The sequence below is a fragment of the Elephantulus edwardii genome, unplaced genomic scaffold, assembly GCF_000299155.1.
Source record: "Elephantulus edwardii isolate Elephantulus edwardi_28Jun2011 unplaced genomic scaffold, EleEdw1.0 scaffold00018, whole genome shotgun sequence".
NCBI lineage: Eukaryota > Metazoa > Chordata > Mammalia > Macroscelidea > Macroscelididae > Elephantulus > Elephantulus edwardii.
This window is the reverse complement of record NW_006399768.1, coordinates 30,879,283-30,893,547: the sequence shown is the minus strand read 5'-3', so window position 1 is coordinate 30,893,547 and position 14,265 is coordinate 30,879,283. Positions and strand designations below refer to the sequence as shown.

At 36.2% G+C, this 14,265-nt stretch overlaps 1 pseudogene; it reads left to right on the top strand.

Annotated features, from left to right (window-relative positions):
* Nucleotides 1–1,936, top strand: part of LOC102872903 — a 40,688-nt pseudogene extending 38,752 nt beyond the window's left edge.
* The last annotated feature ends 12,329 nt before the right edge of the window (nt 1,937–14,265 follow it).

Below are 14,265 nucleotides of genomic sequence, written 5' to 3'. Positions count from 1 at the left end.
CATGGTCTATGCAATCACTTGTTATGCATCAGAGACTTGGACAATGACTAGAAAGGATAGAAGGAGAATTGATGTCTTCAAGCTGTGGTGCTGGAGAAGACCATTGAATGTACCATGGACTGTCAAGAAAACAAGCAGATTCATCCTGGAGAGGGTTAAACCAGGCTGCTCCGTGGAGGCAAGGATTTGGGGGCTTCGTCTGACATACTTTGGACATGTTGTAAAGAGAGACAGGTCCTTGGAGAGGGACATCAACCTTAGGAAGGTGGAGAAACAGCGCAAGAGGGGAAGACCCTCTGTGAGGTGGATTGGTTCAGTAACTGGGTCAATCAGGATGGGTGTATCAGAGACAGTGCGATTGGCACAGGATAGAGTAGGGTTTAGGGCTGTTGTACATAGGGTCGCTATGAGTGGTAAGCTACTCGATGGCACATAGCAACAACAACCACCACCAATAAGTCACCTCTATGCACAGTAGAACAAAACACTACCTCATCCTTTGCCATCCCTGCAATCTTTATGTGCTTATGCAATCTTGTTTAGTCTTCTCCACCCCCCCCCCCCCAGCTTTCTACTTTACCAGGTATACAGCATCTTCCATCTAAATTTAGAGGAAATTTTACCAAAGTAAAATGGATGCTTCAGAGGCTAGTCTGATATATCACCTTCTTTTGATTCTTACTGTCAGGTTATGATTCTTTTACACAGAACCAAACATGTCACCACAAAATTAACTATTCTACTTAGTAAAGAAATGTATTTCTCTCTATGGTTATGCTAATCAATGTAGCCCTTAGCCTTAACCCTAACGGTAATCAAAACTCATTTGTAAAATATTCTCAGGGTATTTAACACCTAGTCTAAGAGCATATGAATTGTAGGATGACATCCAGGATATTATCAAGGAAGAGAGTGAAAGGTCATTACAAAACAGAAGAGAAGGGTAGCATGGCGATGGAGGAGCAGAGGAGGCAGTGCTGGCGGTTCACTCAGCCGGGCACTTTGAGGAGCTGCTGACTCTCAGAGCCAAGTCCCTCCTGGTGGTCCGCTTCTGGGCACTATGGGCCCCCACAGTGCGCGCAAATGAATACAGTGATGGTGGAGCTGGGCAGAGAGCACCCACAGGTCTCCTTCCTGAAGTTGGAAGCTGAAGCTGTTCCTGAAGTGTCTGAAAAATATAACATGAGCTCAGTTCCCATTTTCCTAATTTTCAAGAACTGTCAGAAAATTGACCGACTAGATAGAGCCTCAGAACTGACCAAAAATGTTCAAGGGTACTCCAGCCAGCATCCGCCAGCACCTTTCCTCCCAGTACCAAGGAGTCCCGTAAAGACCTCAATGTCAGACTCAAGAAGCTGCCCAACGCTGCCCCCTGCATGCAGTTCATGAAAGGGACGCCACAGGAGCCGCGCTGGGGTTTCAGCAAACAGCGGAAATTCTCAACAAACAAAATATTCACTTTAGTAGTTTTGACATCTTCTCAGAGGAAGAGGTCCGGCAGGGACTCAAAGCCTACTCAAGCTGGCCCACCTACCCTCAGCTGTATGTGTCTGGAGAGCTCATAGGAGGGCTGGACATCGTCAAGGAGCTGGAAGCCTCTGGAGAAGTTGATACAACTTACCCCAAAACCCCCACACTAGAGGAGAGGCTCAAAGAACTGACGAATAAAGCAGTTGTGATGCTCTTTATGGATTGCAACAAACAGGAAGCAAAATGTGGATTCAGTAAACAAATTCTGGAAATCCTAAACAGTACCAGTGTCTAATATGAGACATTTGACATATTGCAGGATGAAGAAGTGCGGCAAGGGTTAAAAGCGTACTCCAACTGGCCCACCTACCCCCAGCTGTATGTGAAAGGCAAGCTCATTGGAGGACTGGACATGGTGAAGGAGCTAAAAGAAAACGGTGAGCTGCTGCCCATCCTGAGAGGATAGAACTGACAACGCTGAAGCAAGTGCTCAACAACGACAGGACATAGGAGATCGCCACAGGGTGGGAAGGCCGCTCCCCGGGGAACTGGGGCGGGGGCTGCTCCTGGCGCCTAGTGTGCTTCTTGAGCTTCTGATGTTACATTTTTTCCACGGATGTAGGGCGCATTAAAACAAAAAAAAACAAACAAAAAACCCACCAAAACACAGAAGAGAAAGAAAAATGAATGTCAGAAGTGACTGAAAATTCTGATAGAAAGATTGTAAACCAAAACAAAGGGAAGAAATTGAAAACAAAACTAAACTAACAGAGGATTGCAAATGACAACTTGAGAAGACAAAATATTATTATAAAATATGCAAAGAGTTGTTGTTGTAAGGTGCCATTGAGTTGAGTGCAACTCATAGCGATGATCCTATGAAGAAAAGATCTTAACCCTATTCAAGAATTGCAGTCAGAAAACATAAAGGGGCAAACTTTCTTGACTTTTCTAAAGCAGAAATTAATGAAAAACAAATCCAAGCCTCAAGATGCAATACTGTAGGCAAAACATTGAATAATCCAGAACACATAAAAAGAATACGGAAGAAAATAATAATATTAATAAAAAAGATAATGAAAAGGAAAAAAAAGAGAAGACACAGATAACTCGATTAAGAAATTATAGAAGTGACATCACAACAGAACCTGAGGAAATTAAATTTATAATATCAGAATAATATGAAAAGTTATACTATGATAAATTTGAAAACCTAGAGGAAATGGACAAATTCCTTGAAACTCCTGCACTACCCAGACTGACAAGAACAGATACGGAACACTTGAACAGACTCATCAAAAAAGAAGAAATTGAACAGGTCATAAAAAGACTGACCCATATGAAAAGTTCTGGACCAGATGGCTTCACAGATAGATCATACTAATCATTCAGAAAGAATCTGTCACCAATTCTATTTAAATTATTTCAAAAAATTGAAAAAAAAAGAATACTCCAGATTCATTCTATGAAGCAAGCATAACCTTCATACCAGAATCAGGCAAAGATATTACCAAGAAGGAAAACTAAAGACCTATATATCTCATGAATATAGTGGCAAAAATCCTTAACAAAATCTTAGCCAATAGAATCCAAAAGTACATCAAAGAAATAATTCACCATGAGCAAGTGTGATTCATAACAGTTATGCATGGATGGGTCAACATAAAAAATCAATGTAATTAACCATCTTAACAAGAAAAATAAAAAGACACCTATGATCTTAGTAATTGATGCAGGAAAGGCATTTTTAAAAAAATCCAACACCCTTACCTGATAAAAACAGTCAGCAAAATTGGAATAGAAGGAAATTTTCTCAACATAATGAATAATATGTATGCAAAACCAAGAGCCAATATCATTCTCAATGGAAAAAGATTAAAAGCATTTTCCTTATGAACAGGGGGACCAGACAAGGATGCCCACTGTCACCATTTCTATTTAATATTTTACTGGAAGTGTTTGCTAGGGTAATAGGACAAGACAAGAAAAGAAAAAGCATTCTGATCAGCAGAAAAATGGTTAATTGTCACTACATGCAGACAATATTATGATGTAAAGAGAAAATCCCAAGGACTCAAGTAAAAAACTGTTAGATCTATTAGATCAATTTAGTACAGTGGCAGGATATAAGATCAATATGAAAAAAAAATCAGTGGGATTCCTCTACAGTAACAAAGATAACTCAGAAAAGGAAACTGGGAAAGCAATACCATTTACAATAGCCAACCACAAACTGAGATACATACATGGGAGTGAACCTAACTAGAAACACAAAAGATCTATACAGAGAAAACTACAGAACATTTCTGCAAGACATTATAAAAGACCTAAAGAAATAGAAAAAAAAATGTTCCCTGTTCATGGATAGGTAGACATGTTATTGTAAAAATGACAATCGTACCAAAAGCAATCTACATGTTCAACATAATCCCAATACAGATACTCCAATAGAAGTGGCAAATTTTAACAGGGCCCAAGTAATAAATGTTGGAGAGAATATGGAGAGAAAGGAACTCTTATACATTGTTTGGTGGGATTGTTAAATTGTACCACTGTGGAAGGCAGTTTAGTTGTTGTGTTGTTGTTCAGTGCCATTGAATTGTAGACGACTTATAGTGACCCTATGAAGGAAAGGCCTGGGCACTGTTCATAGAGTTTCCAGAGGCAAGCCATTTCGGAAGTGGATGCCACTCCTGCTTCCAGGCTTGTTTTAGTTGGGAATCTCCAGCAAACACTGTCCACCATGGGTAACCATTAACACGTTTGACACTTCATTGTCACAGTGTTCAGCATTACAGCAACCGCAAGTTATCTCTGTACAGCAACACACAGACCAGTGCTATACCACTTAGAAGAATGTTTGACAGGAAAACAAGTTGAACCTGCCCCAAGGGGCTTGAAGCCCCCTCCTGCCTTAAACCCTAGGCTGAGCCTGAGGGGCCTCTCATCTGGGTGGCAGAGCAGTCCTGCATGTCAAACACAAGAGTCGAGTGCTTTAATTCTGAAACAGAAGTCATCAAGATGGACACATTTTCTAGGTCACTTAGCTTTTATATAGTTATGACTCTAAGATACAAGTATTAACATTTCTAAGACGTCACCTAATTTGTTAAAGCAAAGGAAGGAAGAGGGAGGAAAGAGGAAACAGGTTTTAGAAAGAATGACTAGTCAATAATATCAAACACTGCAGGAGATCAGGGAAAAATAACAATATGAAAAATGTCATTATGTTTGGTAATTTAAAAATAACTAGAAATCGTTAGGATAGCAGGTGGCTTTCTTTAAAGAGAATGTGACTTACAAAAGACTGTGTTCTATAGAAATAAATTTAATTTTTCTCAATGGAAGACTTTAGAAAAAATACTGGAATGAAGATAGTAGTGAATTAACAATTAAATTCAAATTCTTAATATATTTGTTTAATTGCATATAGTTGTTGATAGATGCAAATATGCACAAAAATACACTTTAGTACAGTTCTTTTGCATGAAGGAAAGTAATTCTGGTAGCACTTTGATTCAGAAGTAGGTTGCTAAGTGAAGAGCCAGAATTTGAATCCATCAACTAAACTACATTTTGGAAACAGTCTACTTAGATAAAGTCTGCTTACAACTTGTGAAACCCTAGGAGGAAGTTCTATTTTGTTCTATAGCATCATTATGAGCTGGAATCAACATAAACGAAGGAAGTAGTTCACTAAAATCTTTTCAGAGTGTTTTGCCTTTATATTAAAAAGAGAGAGAAAGTGTGACTGACCTGGACAGCTTAAATTAAACTACACACTGAAAAGAAAATATTCTGTGTTAAATAAAGCTTATACACAATAAAAAAGTGGTATCTTTTTTGGCCCTTGTTTTTATATTTGTGACACATGGAATAAGCTTAAACACAATTGGAAATATATTTACATGATTATACAAGCATATTTCTTTGGGGAAATATAAAAGCTTTATTGCATTTCAGATTTGCAAAAGATTCTGGGTTTTCTTTTAAAATTTAAGTTAATGCTACACAAAACGTCTACAATTTGTCTTCATTTCTAAGGTTAGAAATTGAATTCAATTGCCATCTAAGATTGGTAGCCAAATGACCTTTAAGGTTATCTGCCTTAATCTAATATATTTTTGTGGTTTTCAGTCTGAAAGCTAATATTTAAGTAATATGATCTTGTATTTTTATTAGAATTTTATCACAATAGTTGTTTCTTCAATAACTTATTGGCATATAGTGAAATACACAATTTTTAAAAGTGGTTTCTTTTTGGAGCCCTTGTTTTTATATTTGTGATACATGGAATAAGCTTAAACACAATTGGAAATATATTTACATGATATACAAGCTTATTTCTTTGGGGAAATATAAGAGCTTCATTGAATTTCAGATTTGCAAAAGATTCTGGATTAGAAAGACAACAGTAATAGCAGATAAATTGGGTTTTCTTCTACAGAAATCCCCATAGGCGCTTACGATAATACACAAGTAGAAGAGATGCATTGGAGAAGATGCTTGCTAAAGTGTCTATTGCTAAACTTAGACACTTTCAAGAATTCTGCCATGAATTATAGAGTACAGATATTTAAAATAATATCCAAAACCATGTTTTCTTTTTAGATTTACTAATACTTAAGTGAATATAGAAAGTGAAGTAAGAGAAAATTTAATTCTGAAATGAAGTCATCAAGATGGACGCATTTTTGAACAGGTTGAGGCATGCTGGGCAGTGAGGCTCGAGTTAATAAGTACAGTTGCCTAAAAACGCCTGATGGATGAAGTGTGTGTGTGTCTGTCTCTGCTAAGAGGGACTGACCTGGAAGTTAACACATAAGTGGCAGCAAATCACACCACCCAGGGCACAGTCAACTCCATCTTCATCACTGCCCTACACACTCACAATGAAAGAATATAAATTTCAGTGTGAGTAACATCTCAACATCAAAGAAATAGAATCCTCACCACTGGGTCAATAGGCAAGGTCATGATAGATGGAGAGAAGCTTGACGTTGTAAACAATTTCATCTCATTTGGATCCACAATCAACACTTTTTGAGAGCATCAATTGAGAAAACAAAAGATGTGTTGTATTGGAAAAATTGACTGTCAGGGACCTCTCTCTGGTTGTGAGGAAAAACAATGTAACCTTGAAGACTAAGATGCACCTGGGTCAAGCTTAGTTTTTCAATTACTTGCTATATATTTGAAATTTGGACAATGAATAAGGCTGACAGAAGGAATGGTGCCTTTGAATTGTGGTGTTGGAGAAGAGTACTAAACATTCCAAGATCTATCAAAGAAACAAACAAATACTTCTTGGAGAAAGTGCAGCCAGGAGTGTTTCTTAGAAGTAAGGATAATGAAACTTCATCTGCATACATGTTGTTAGGAGGAGCCAGCCCTTGGAAAGGGAAATAATGCTTGGAAAGGGAAAAGTAGAAGGCTAGAGAAAGACTGTCAACTAGCTAGATTGACACAGTGATTGTAGCAATGGATTTAGAAATATCAGAAATGGTAAGGATGATGCAGTATAGTGCAAGGTTCAGATCCATTGTTCATGGGGTAACTTAATTGTAATTAACTCTGTGGCACCTAAAGATAACAAGAAGATGGACAAAAATGTGGAATGTCTTAAACACAGGTATTTAAGGTGTTTAGTTGGCAATGAATAACTTAGATTTAACTTCTATGCTATTGAACCTTAGCTACTCTAATCTCATCTTTATATAGCCAAATTGGTATCTACCTATCCACACTTCTCTGCTTATCTTTTAAAATTAGGATGTCATGTAATTGCATATAGAAGAATAAATGCTTACTTGTTTGTCAAAATTGGTAGAATTTTGTGAACTTATCTTTCAATATGGCTTTCTCAGCCATAGTATAACTTTGCCGTGTACATGGATGGGAATATGTGAATGGGCATGTTAGCCTAACCACAAGGCTATTAGTTATCTACCAGTTGACAAGGGGCTTGAGTAGTCTCACCTTAAATTGAGAAACCAAGCAGCAGGAAAATTGTGCCCTCCCTGGCCCAGAAAAAAAAAAAAGGAGAATGCTGTGAGCCATTTGAGACCAGATGTTCTTGCTTCAGCTACACCAACAGGAGCATCAGCAATGGCTGAACTAGAAATCTGACACGAGATGAGACTTTTGGACTCCTCAATGGAACAAAGCTAAGAGCCTTAGTCCAAGTGTGTTAGTCAACTGAAATGAGGTAGCTAATATTGACAGGACTGAGAACTTTGCAATGTTGATCTAAAATTGTGAGGCTCAAGGCTGAGATATTTGTGTGCACATTTCAGAAGCTGGCCTGACTGTATTCTGCTATTAATCTGATTATACCCTTTTGACCTATTCTGTGTGGCCTGTGAGCCATCAGATTGGATTTTGGACCCAGCAAAGTAGTAAGATTGGTGAAAAGAGTGCTGGGGACATTTATAACCACATGGGACTTTGTTCTGTGTTATTGATGTTGTTGACAGGGACAGTTCTCCTTTGTGAAGTCAGTAAAGGTCAGACATGGCCACATGGCTTTAACTCTTATTACGATCTGAAAATAGACAGTGCAAGTGATTTTAAATGAATGTTGGCTTATCTTATATATGAATTGATCATACTAATAAACATTAAATTGAAATTTACATTTTATTCATTTGTGACTCAATGCAGAATTCTTGAGAATACTCATTTCCTTAAATAGGTATAGAAAGTAGATAATTAAGCTATTATTTTAATGCTCACTATAAAATAAATAGATTTTTTTCATTGTACTTTTCTTGACACAGGACATATTATTGAGCTTTAAGAGCACATTAATTTTCAGCTCCTGTTTAATGATACTCACAGGTCATTTAACACAATGCTGTAAGATCAGCTTCAAAATGAGAAATACTGCTTTATTTTAAATTATCTTGATTTACCAAAAGAAAAATAAATTCCTAATAATGATACCATAATTGGATTCTCAACTAAGTGTAGCTTTTAAAAGTTATCTTTTTTTTATTCTGCTAAGCATTGAACTTTTTACATTCTCCTATCCTTTCCTTCGATTCACAATGGATAATTGCTTGGGTAGTACAGGTTCAAGTTTATCTAGAAGAAAAAATAGCTATTTATTCATAACAGCAAATCACAGATTCTTAGAGAGAAGTTTTTATTCTTTAGTCAGATCACATTAGAAAATAATTTTATAAAAACTATGCATTAACTTCTGTATTTGAGTTATGTTTTCTAAAATATTTTATATCAAAACTTCAAATAGTGTCAGAAAAGAATTTTAAAATGTTTTCATTAATTAGTTGAATTTTAATTTTAAAATTATCTCTTATAAATTTTTTATGTTAATTTATGAAATTAGCTATTAAGATTTCAAATTATACAATAATATTCAAAAGACTTTTCCCATCTTTTCTACTTCATGTTTTAGGCATAATTTTGGTGTGTGTGAATTTCAGAATAATTATATTTCCTCTTTGTTCTTGCATGTCAGAAGAATAAATCACTTTTAAAACCATTCAGAATCTTCCAACTTTGTCTTCTGTGCTTTTGGTATCCTGATTCTATTTAAACTTCTTTCCTCTTAAAATTTCTGCTTTATAAAGTTATGGTGATAAATTTACCTTCCAGAAATGTTATTGTAGGTTGTTTGTCATGGCTTCATTATAGCAAATTTTGTAAATCTCATTACATATACATCTTTTGTTCTAGATACTCTTGTCTTTATCAAAAATTGAAAAGATAGTTAAGCCAAAGGGACTTGCTGCTTGGATGAACACATGATCTTAAGTCTAAAAGATTTTCTTTATTTTAAAGACATTTGTGGGTTTTGTTTTTTACCCAACATAAAAAGGATAAATGATATATACTGCATTGAAACAGATGAGGGAGAAAACTGTTTAAAAGGGATATATGATCAGGTATTATTGTCATGACAGGAGTCTAGATCAAAGGCTACACAGTGGAGTGTACTTGGGGGGAGAGATTATTTAACAATGAAAGAATTTTTCTTTTACTTTTCAAATAGAAGAACTATCTGGGGAGAGGAATGGGCAGGAAGAAAAGTGCAACAATGAATGAATGGAAATCCAAATTCTCTGTAAATTTTCATCAAAATTAACAATAATAAAAATATATAAAGAAAAAATTTTAAAAAGATGACATGTTAGTATGATCATAGAAAATATATCACCCTCAGAAATTTAAAAGCACTTATCAGCATTTACACAGGCTTCCCAAGCAAGCTCATCTCCTATCCATCTAAGAGACAAGAAAAATTGGTGCAGACCTTTTCTCTCATCTTTTACAGATTAAGTGACTGAGGTAAAAAGATATCAGATTTCTAAATTTGAAGAGAATTCTAGTGTATTCTAGGAGGTTGGTTGCTTGGTTGGTTGGTTAGCTTATTTAAGAGAGATAGAAATAAAGTACCTACTTGGTATTTTCAGAGAGTGAAAGTTTCTGTTAGTCATCTCTTTTAACTAAGGAAACAATTTTAAAAGATAACAGGAATAGTAGTAGGTTGAGTTATTACTATATTATTAATATTTGATCATGCATGCTGCAGAGGGTCAAGGACTGAAGCCTTCAATATGGATTGAAAATCAACATCAAGAAAACAAAGACTCTCACCACTGGGCTGATCGGCAGCATCATGATAGATGGTGAAGAGAGTGAGATTGTTAACAGCTTCTGTTTGTTTGGCTCTACAATCAACACTCTTGGTACCTGCAGCCAGGAAATTAAAAGACGAATTGCACTGGGAAAATCTGCTGTCAGAGATCTCTCCAAAGTACTGAAGAGCAATGATGTTAATCTGGAGATGAAGGTGCACCTGATATAGTCCATGGTCTTTGCAATTACTTGCTATGCATCAGAAAGCTGGACAATGACTAAGGATGATAGAAGGTGAATTGATGGCTTTGAGCTGTGGTGCTGGAGAATATACCTTGGACTGCTAGGAGAACAAACAAGTTCATTCTGGAGAGGGTGAAGAAACCGACTTCTATTTGGAGGGAAGGATACTGAAGCTCTGTCTGACATACTTTAGGCATGTTGCAAGGCAGGATCAGTCCTGGGAGAGGGACATCATGCTTGGGAGGGTAGAGGGACAGTATAGGAGAGGAAGACCTTCAATGAAATGGATTGATTCAGTGACTGGGGTCATGGGAGTAAAAATAAGACTGGCACAGGATAGAGCAGGGTTTAAAGCAGTTATGCATAGGACCACTATGAGTCACAGGCAACTTGCTGACTCATAACAACAACAACCTGTTTCTTAGTGTCAATGAAAAGAGGAAGACTCTTAACAAGATTGTCACAAATGGCAGCAACATTGGACACAACAAAACAATTAATCGGAGGATGGCACAAGATCAGGCAATATTTCTTCCTGTTGTATGTAGTGTTAGTGTGAACCAAAATCAACCGGATTATATCTAACAACAAAAATTTTAAAAATGTTTAAATTTCACCTATCTTTGTGAGTAAAAATGAAATAAGGATGGATTTTATAGAAGGTGATGACAAAATACCTTTAAGACCATGTTCTCATTGTTGTTGCCGGTAGACCCAATTGTTTCAACTACAAATCAGAGCAACCCACAATCAACAGATCTAATGCTGAACCAACCCCACCGTCTCTAATTGTTAGTCACTAGGTCAATTCATTTTTTTGAGGATCTTCTTTTTCTCTGATCCTACATTTCCCCCAACATACCTATTTCAGAACTGGCCCTATGTCCAAAGTATGGGAGATGAAGTTTCATTATACTTACCTCTGAAGTGCACTATTGCCTCTATGGTACCTTTAAGGTTATTTTTTCTCAAAAACAGAGTTTTTGAAGCTATGGGATAATAAACTTATTCAGAATCACAGCTTGACAAGCCTGATTTTTCTTCTGTCATCCTTAGTAATTATTTAATTTTCGCTTGTTTTTGTGGTGTGCAGTTGAGTTGGAACCGACTCAGCTGACAATTCCAGTCGGTTTTCACACGGTAGGAAATTGTCCATCCTTCTCCAGTGTTAATGCATAGAGAACAGTCCAAAACGCCATGGCTTTCATCAGGTGCATCTTCAATTTAAATTGGCATCATTTTCCTTCAGCACTTCAGACAGGTCCTTGACAACAGATTTTCCCTATATAATAACCTTTTATTTTCTTATTTAAAGGCAGCATTTGTGTTAAACATATGCCACCAGAATTCTCTGATTAAAAAGTAAGGGGAGGAGAAATACACAATGCATTTGTTTTCAAGTGCATTAAATAACTTTGGTTAAACCAGAAGCAGAAATGTTAGTTGTCTCTGGGAAAAGGGGCCAGCTCCTTCCAGGTCAAGGAAGATTTTTCTTGCTTGGTTTATTTTATTTTATTTTTAAATTGGGTTGCATACACATGGTAGTATACTTTGTATTTAATTAATGTACATTGTGTCTTACACAATATTTCACTTATGCTGTGTTTCATATAATCATCATATGCATTATACTTTTCACATCATCTGTATTTAATTAATATTGATCTCTATCATTGCCACATCTTTTTGAGTCTGCATTGCATCTTTCCTATTCCTTCATGCCCTCATCTCTCCCCTAAATTCTACTATCCACGTGGTTTCTACCCTGCCCATTTTCTGGATCTTTCCCTCTCCCTTTCCCCTTTTGGACGTTTATACAGATATTACTAATTCATCCCTATATTTTTATAATAATGTCCTTACGTAGTATTTGTCCTTATGAGACTTAGTTCACTTAGTCTAGTCTCTTTCTTGTTCTTTAGTTTCTTTTTAAATCATTGTTTCTTAGAGCTATATTGTACTCCATTTTGTGAATGTACTACAATTTCTCAAGATATTTGTTTGGATTAACATTTGGACTAACATTCCGTTTTCTAGATATTGTGACTAATACTGCTATGAACACAGGAGTACATATCTCCATTCATGTCCCCTTTCCTTTACTGTCTCTGTATGAAAGACTTCTATTAGTATTACTTGTAGAGTTGATTCTCTTTTCATGAATTCCTTAATGCCCTGGTTTTCTGGAAATGATCCAATTTCCCCTGTATAATTGAGTCACAGCTTTTCTAGGCACAGGATCGTCATAGGAAATTTTCTTCTGTATATGCTGTCCTAGTCTTGTCCATATGGTTTCTGCTGAGCAAACAGAGCTTAATTTAATGGATTCTTTTTTGTAGGCTGCACTTTTTTTTCTTATGCTGCTTTTAATATTCTATACTTATCTTTAATTTTAGAGAATTTGACTATGTTATGTGTTGATGCAGTTATTTTGGGGTCTTATCTATATTTTTAAGGGCATAATGCTTTTTATTCACCATAAATGAAGATGTTTCTTTATCTCACAATGTGAATTTCTTTAGAAGCCTCTTCTAAGGAGGCTTCACCTAGTCCTCACATAGGGTCTAATTTATTCAATTACATTAGATTTTGAGTTTGATGAGCTTTTGAATTTCCTCATTTTTTCATGATACCTGGAATATTTTCTTCTACCACCTTTTCCACAATTTACTTAGTACTTTCCTTCCCTCCCACCTCCTTCTGGAATTCTAATCATATTCATGTTGTTCTGTTTGATGTTATTGCACGTGAATCTTATGTTTTCCTTCTGTCTTCTCTCTGTTGTTTGTTTTTTCTTCTAGTACGTTTACATTGAGGTTCTTACTCTCTAGTTCACTGAGTCTCCGTTCCATCTGTTCTATTCTGCTTTTTGTCACTTTAACATGTTGTGAAATTCTACCATTTTCAATCTTAATAGTTTTCAAGTACACCAGTGATAGTCTTCATTGCATTTTCATGAATTTCTATTATTCCCAGAACTGTTTTTATACTCTCTGCCTTGTTATGATTTTCCAAATTCTGTTACCTCTTTTTATGGTTTCAATTCTTTCTTCTATCATTTGTTACTTTCAGTTGCTGTCATTTAACTTCATGTGGATTTTTATTTTTCTGTCTCCCTACCTCTGGGGTAATCTTTCTAATTGCTTACTATGTATTTGAGAGGTGGACAATGAATAAGGATGCCAGAAAAAGAATCAACACCTTTGAGCTGTGGTATTGGAGAAGAGCACTGAACGTCGTACGGACAACCAAGAGATCAAACAGCTATGTCTTGGAGCCAGAGAGCTCTTTGGAGACAAGAATGATGAGACTTTACCTCACATACTTTGGACATGTTTCTAGGAGGTGCTATTCCTTGCAGAAGGACATGGTGATAGAAAAGGTGGAGGGTCAGTGAAGTAGAGGAAGATCCTTAACCAGGTGGATTGACACAGTACAGCTACAATGGGCTCTTGTGTGGCAGGAAGTGTGAGGATGATGCAGAATATAGCAAGATTAAAATATTTTGTTCATAGGGTTGCTATGAGTCATGCTCAGTTCAAGGACAACTAACGACAACAACAACAACCTCTGGGGCATTCACTTTATTTATGGCTTCAATTCTTTCTTCTGTCATTTGTAAGTTTTTCAGTCTCTTTTAGTGTAACTCCACATCAATATATTTCTTCTGCCTTCCTGTCTCTAGGGTATTCATTGGGTATATAATCTGATAGGGTTTTCTTTCTTCATTCTTTCCTTTCTTTTTTTTCTTTCTTTCTCTTATTCTCTCTCTCTCTTTCTCTTTATGAAAATTCTTATTTGTTTATTTTTTCATAATGTTTCAATCTGCCTGCTAATTTCTTGACAATATGTGAAGTTCTTGTTATGTGTTATGTCCTTTGTCTTTATGTAGATTGTTAACAGTTCCTTATTTTTCCAATGCTCTTAATTACTATTACTATTGTTGTT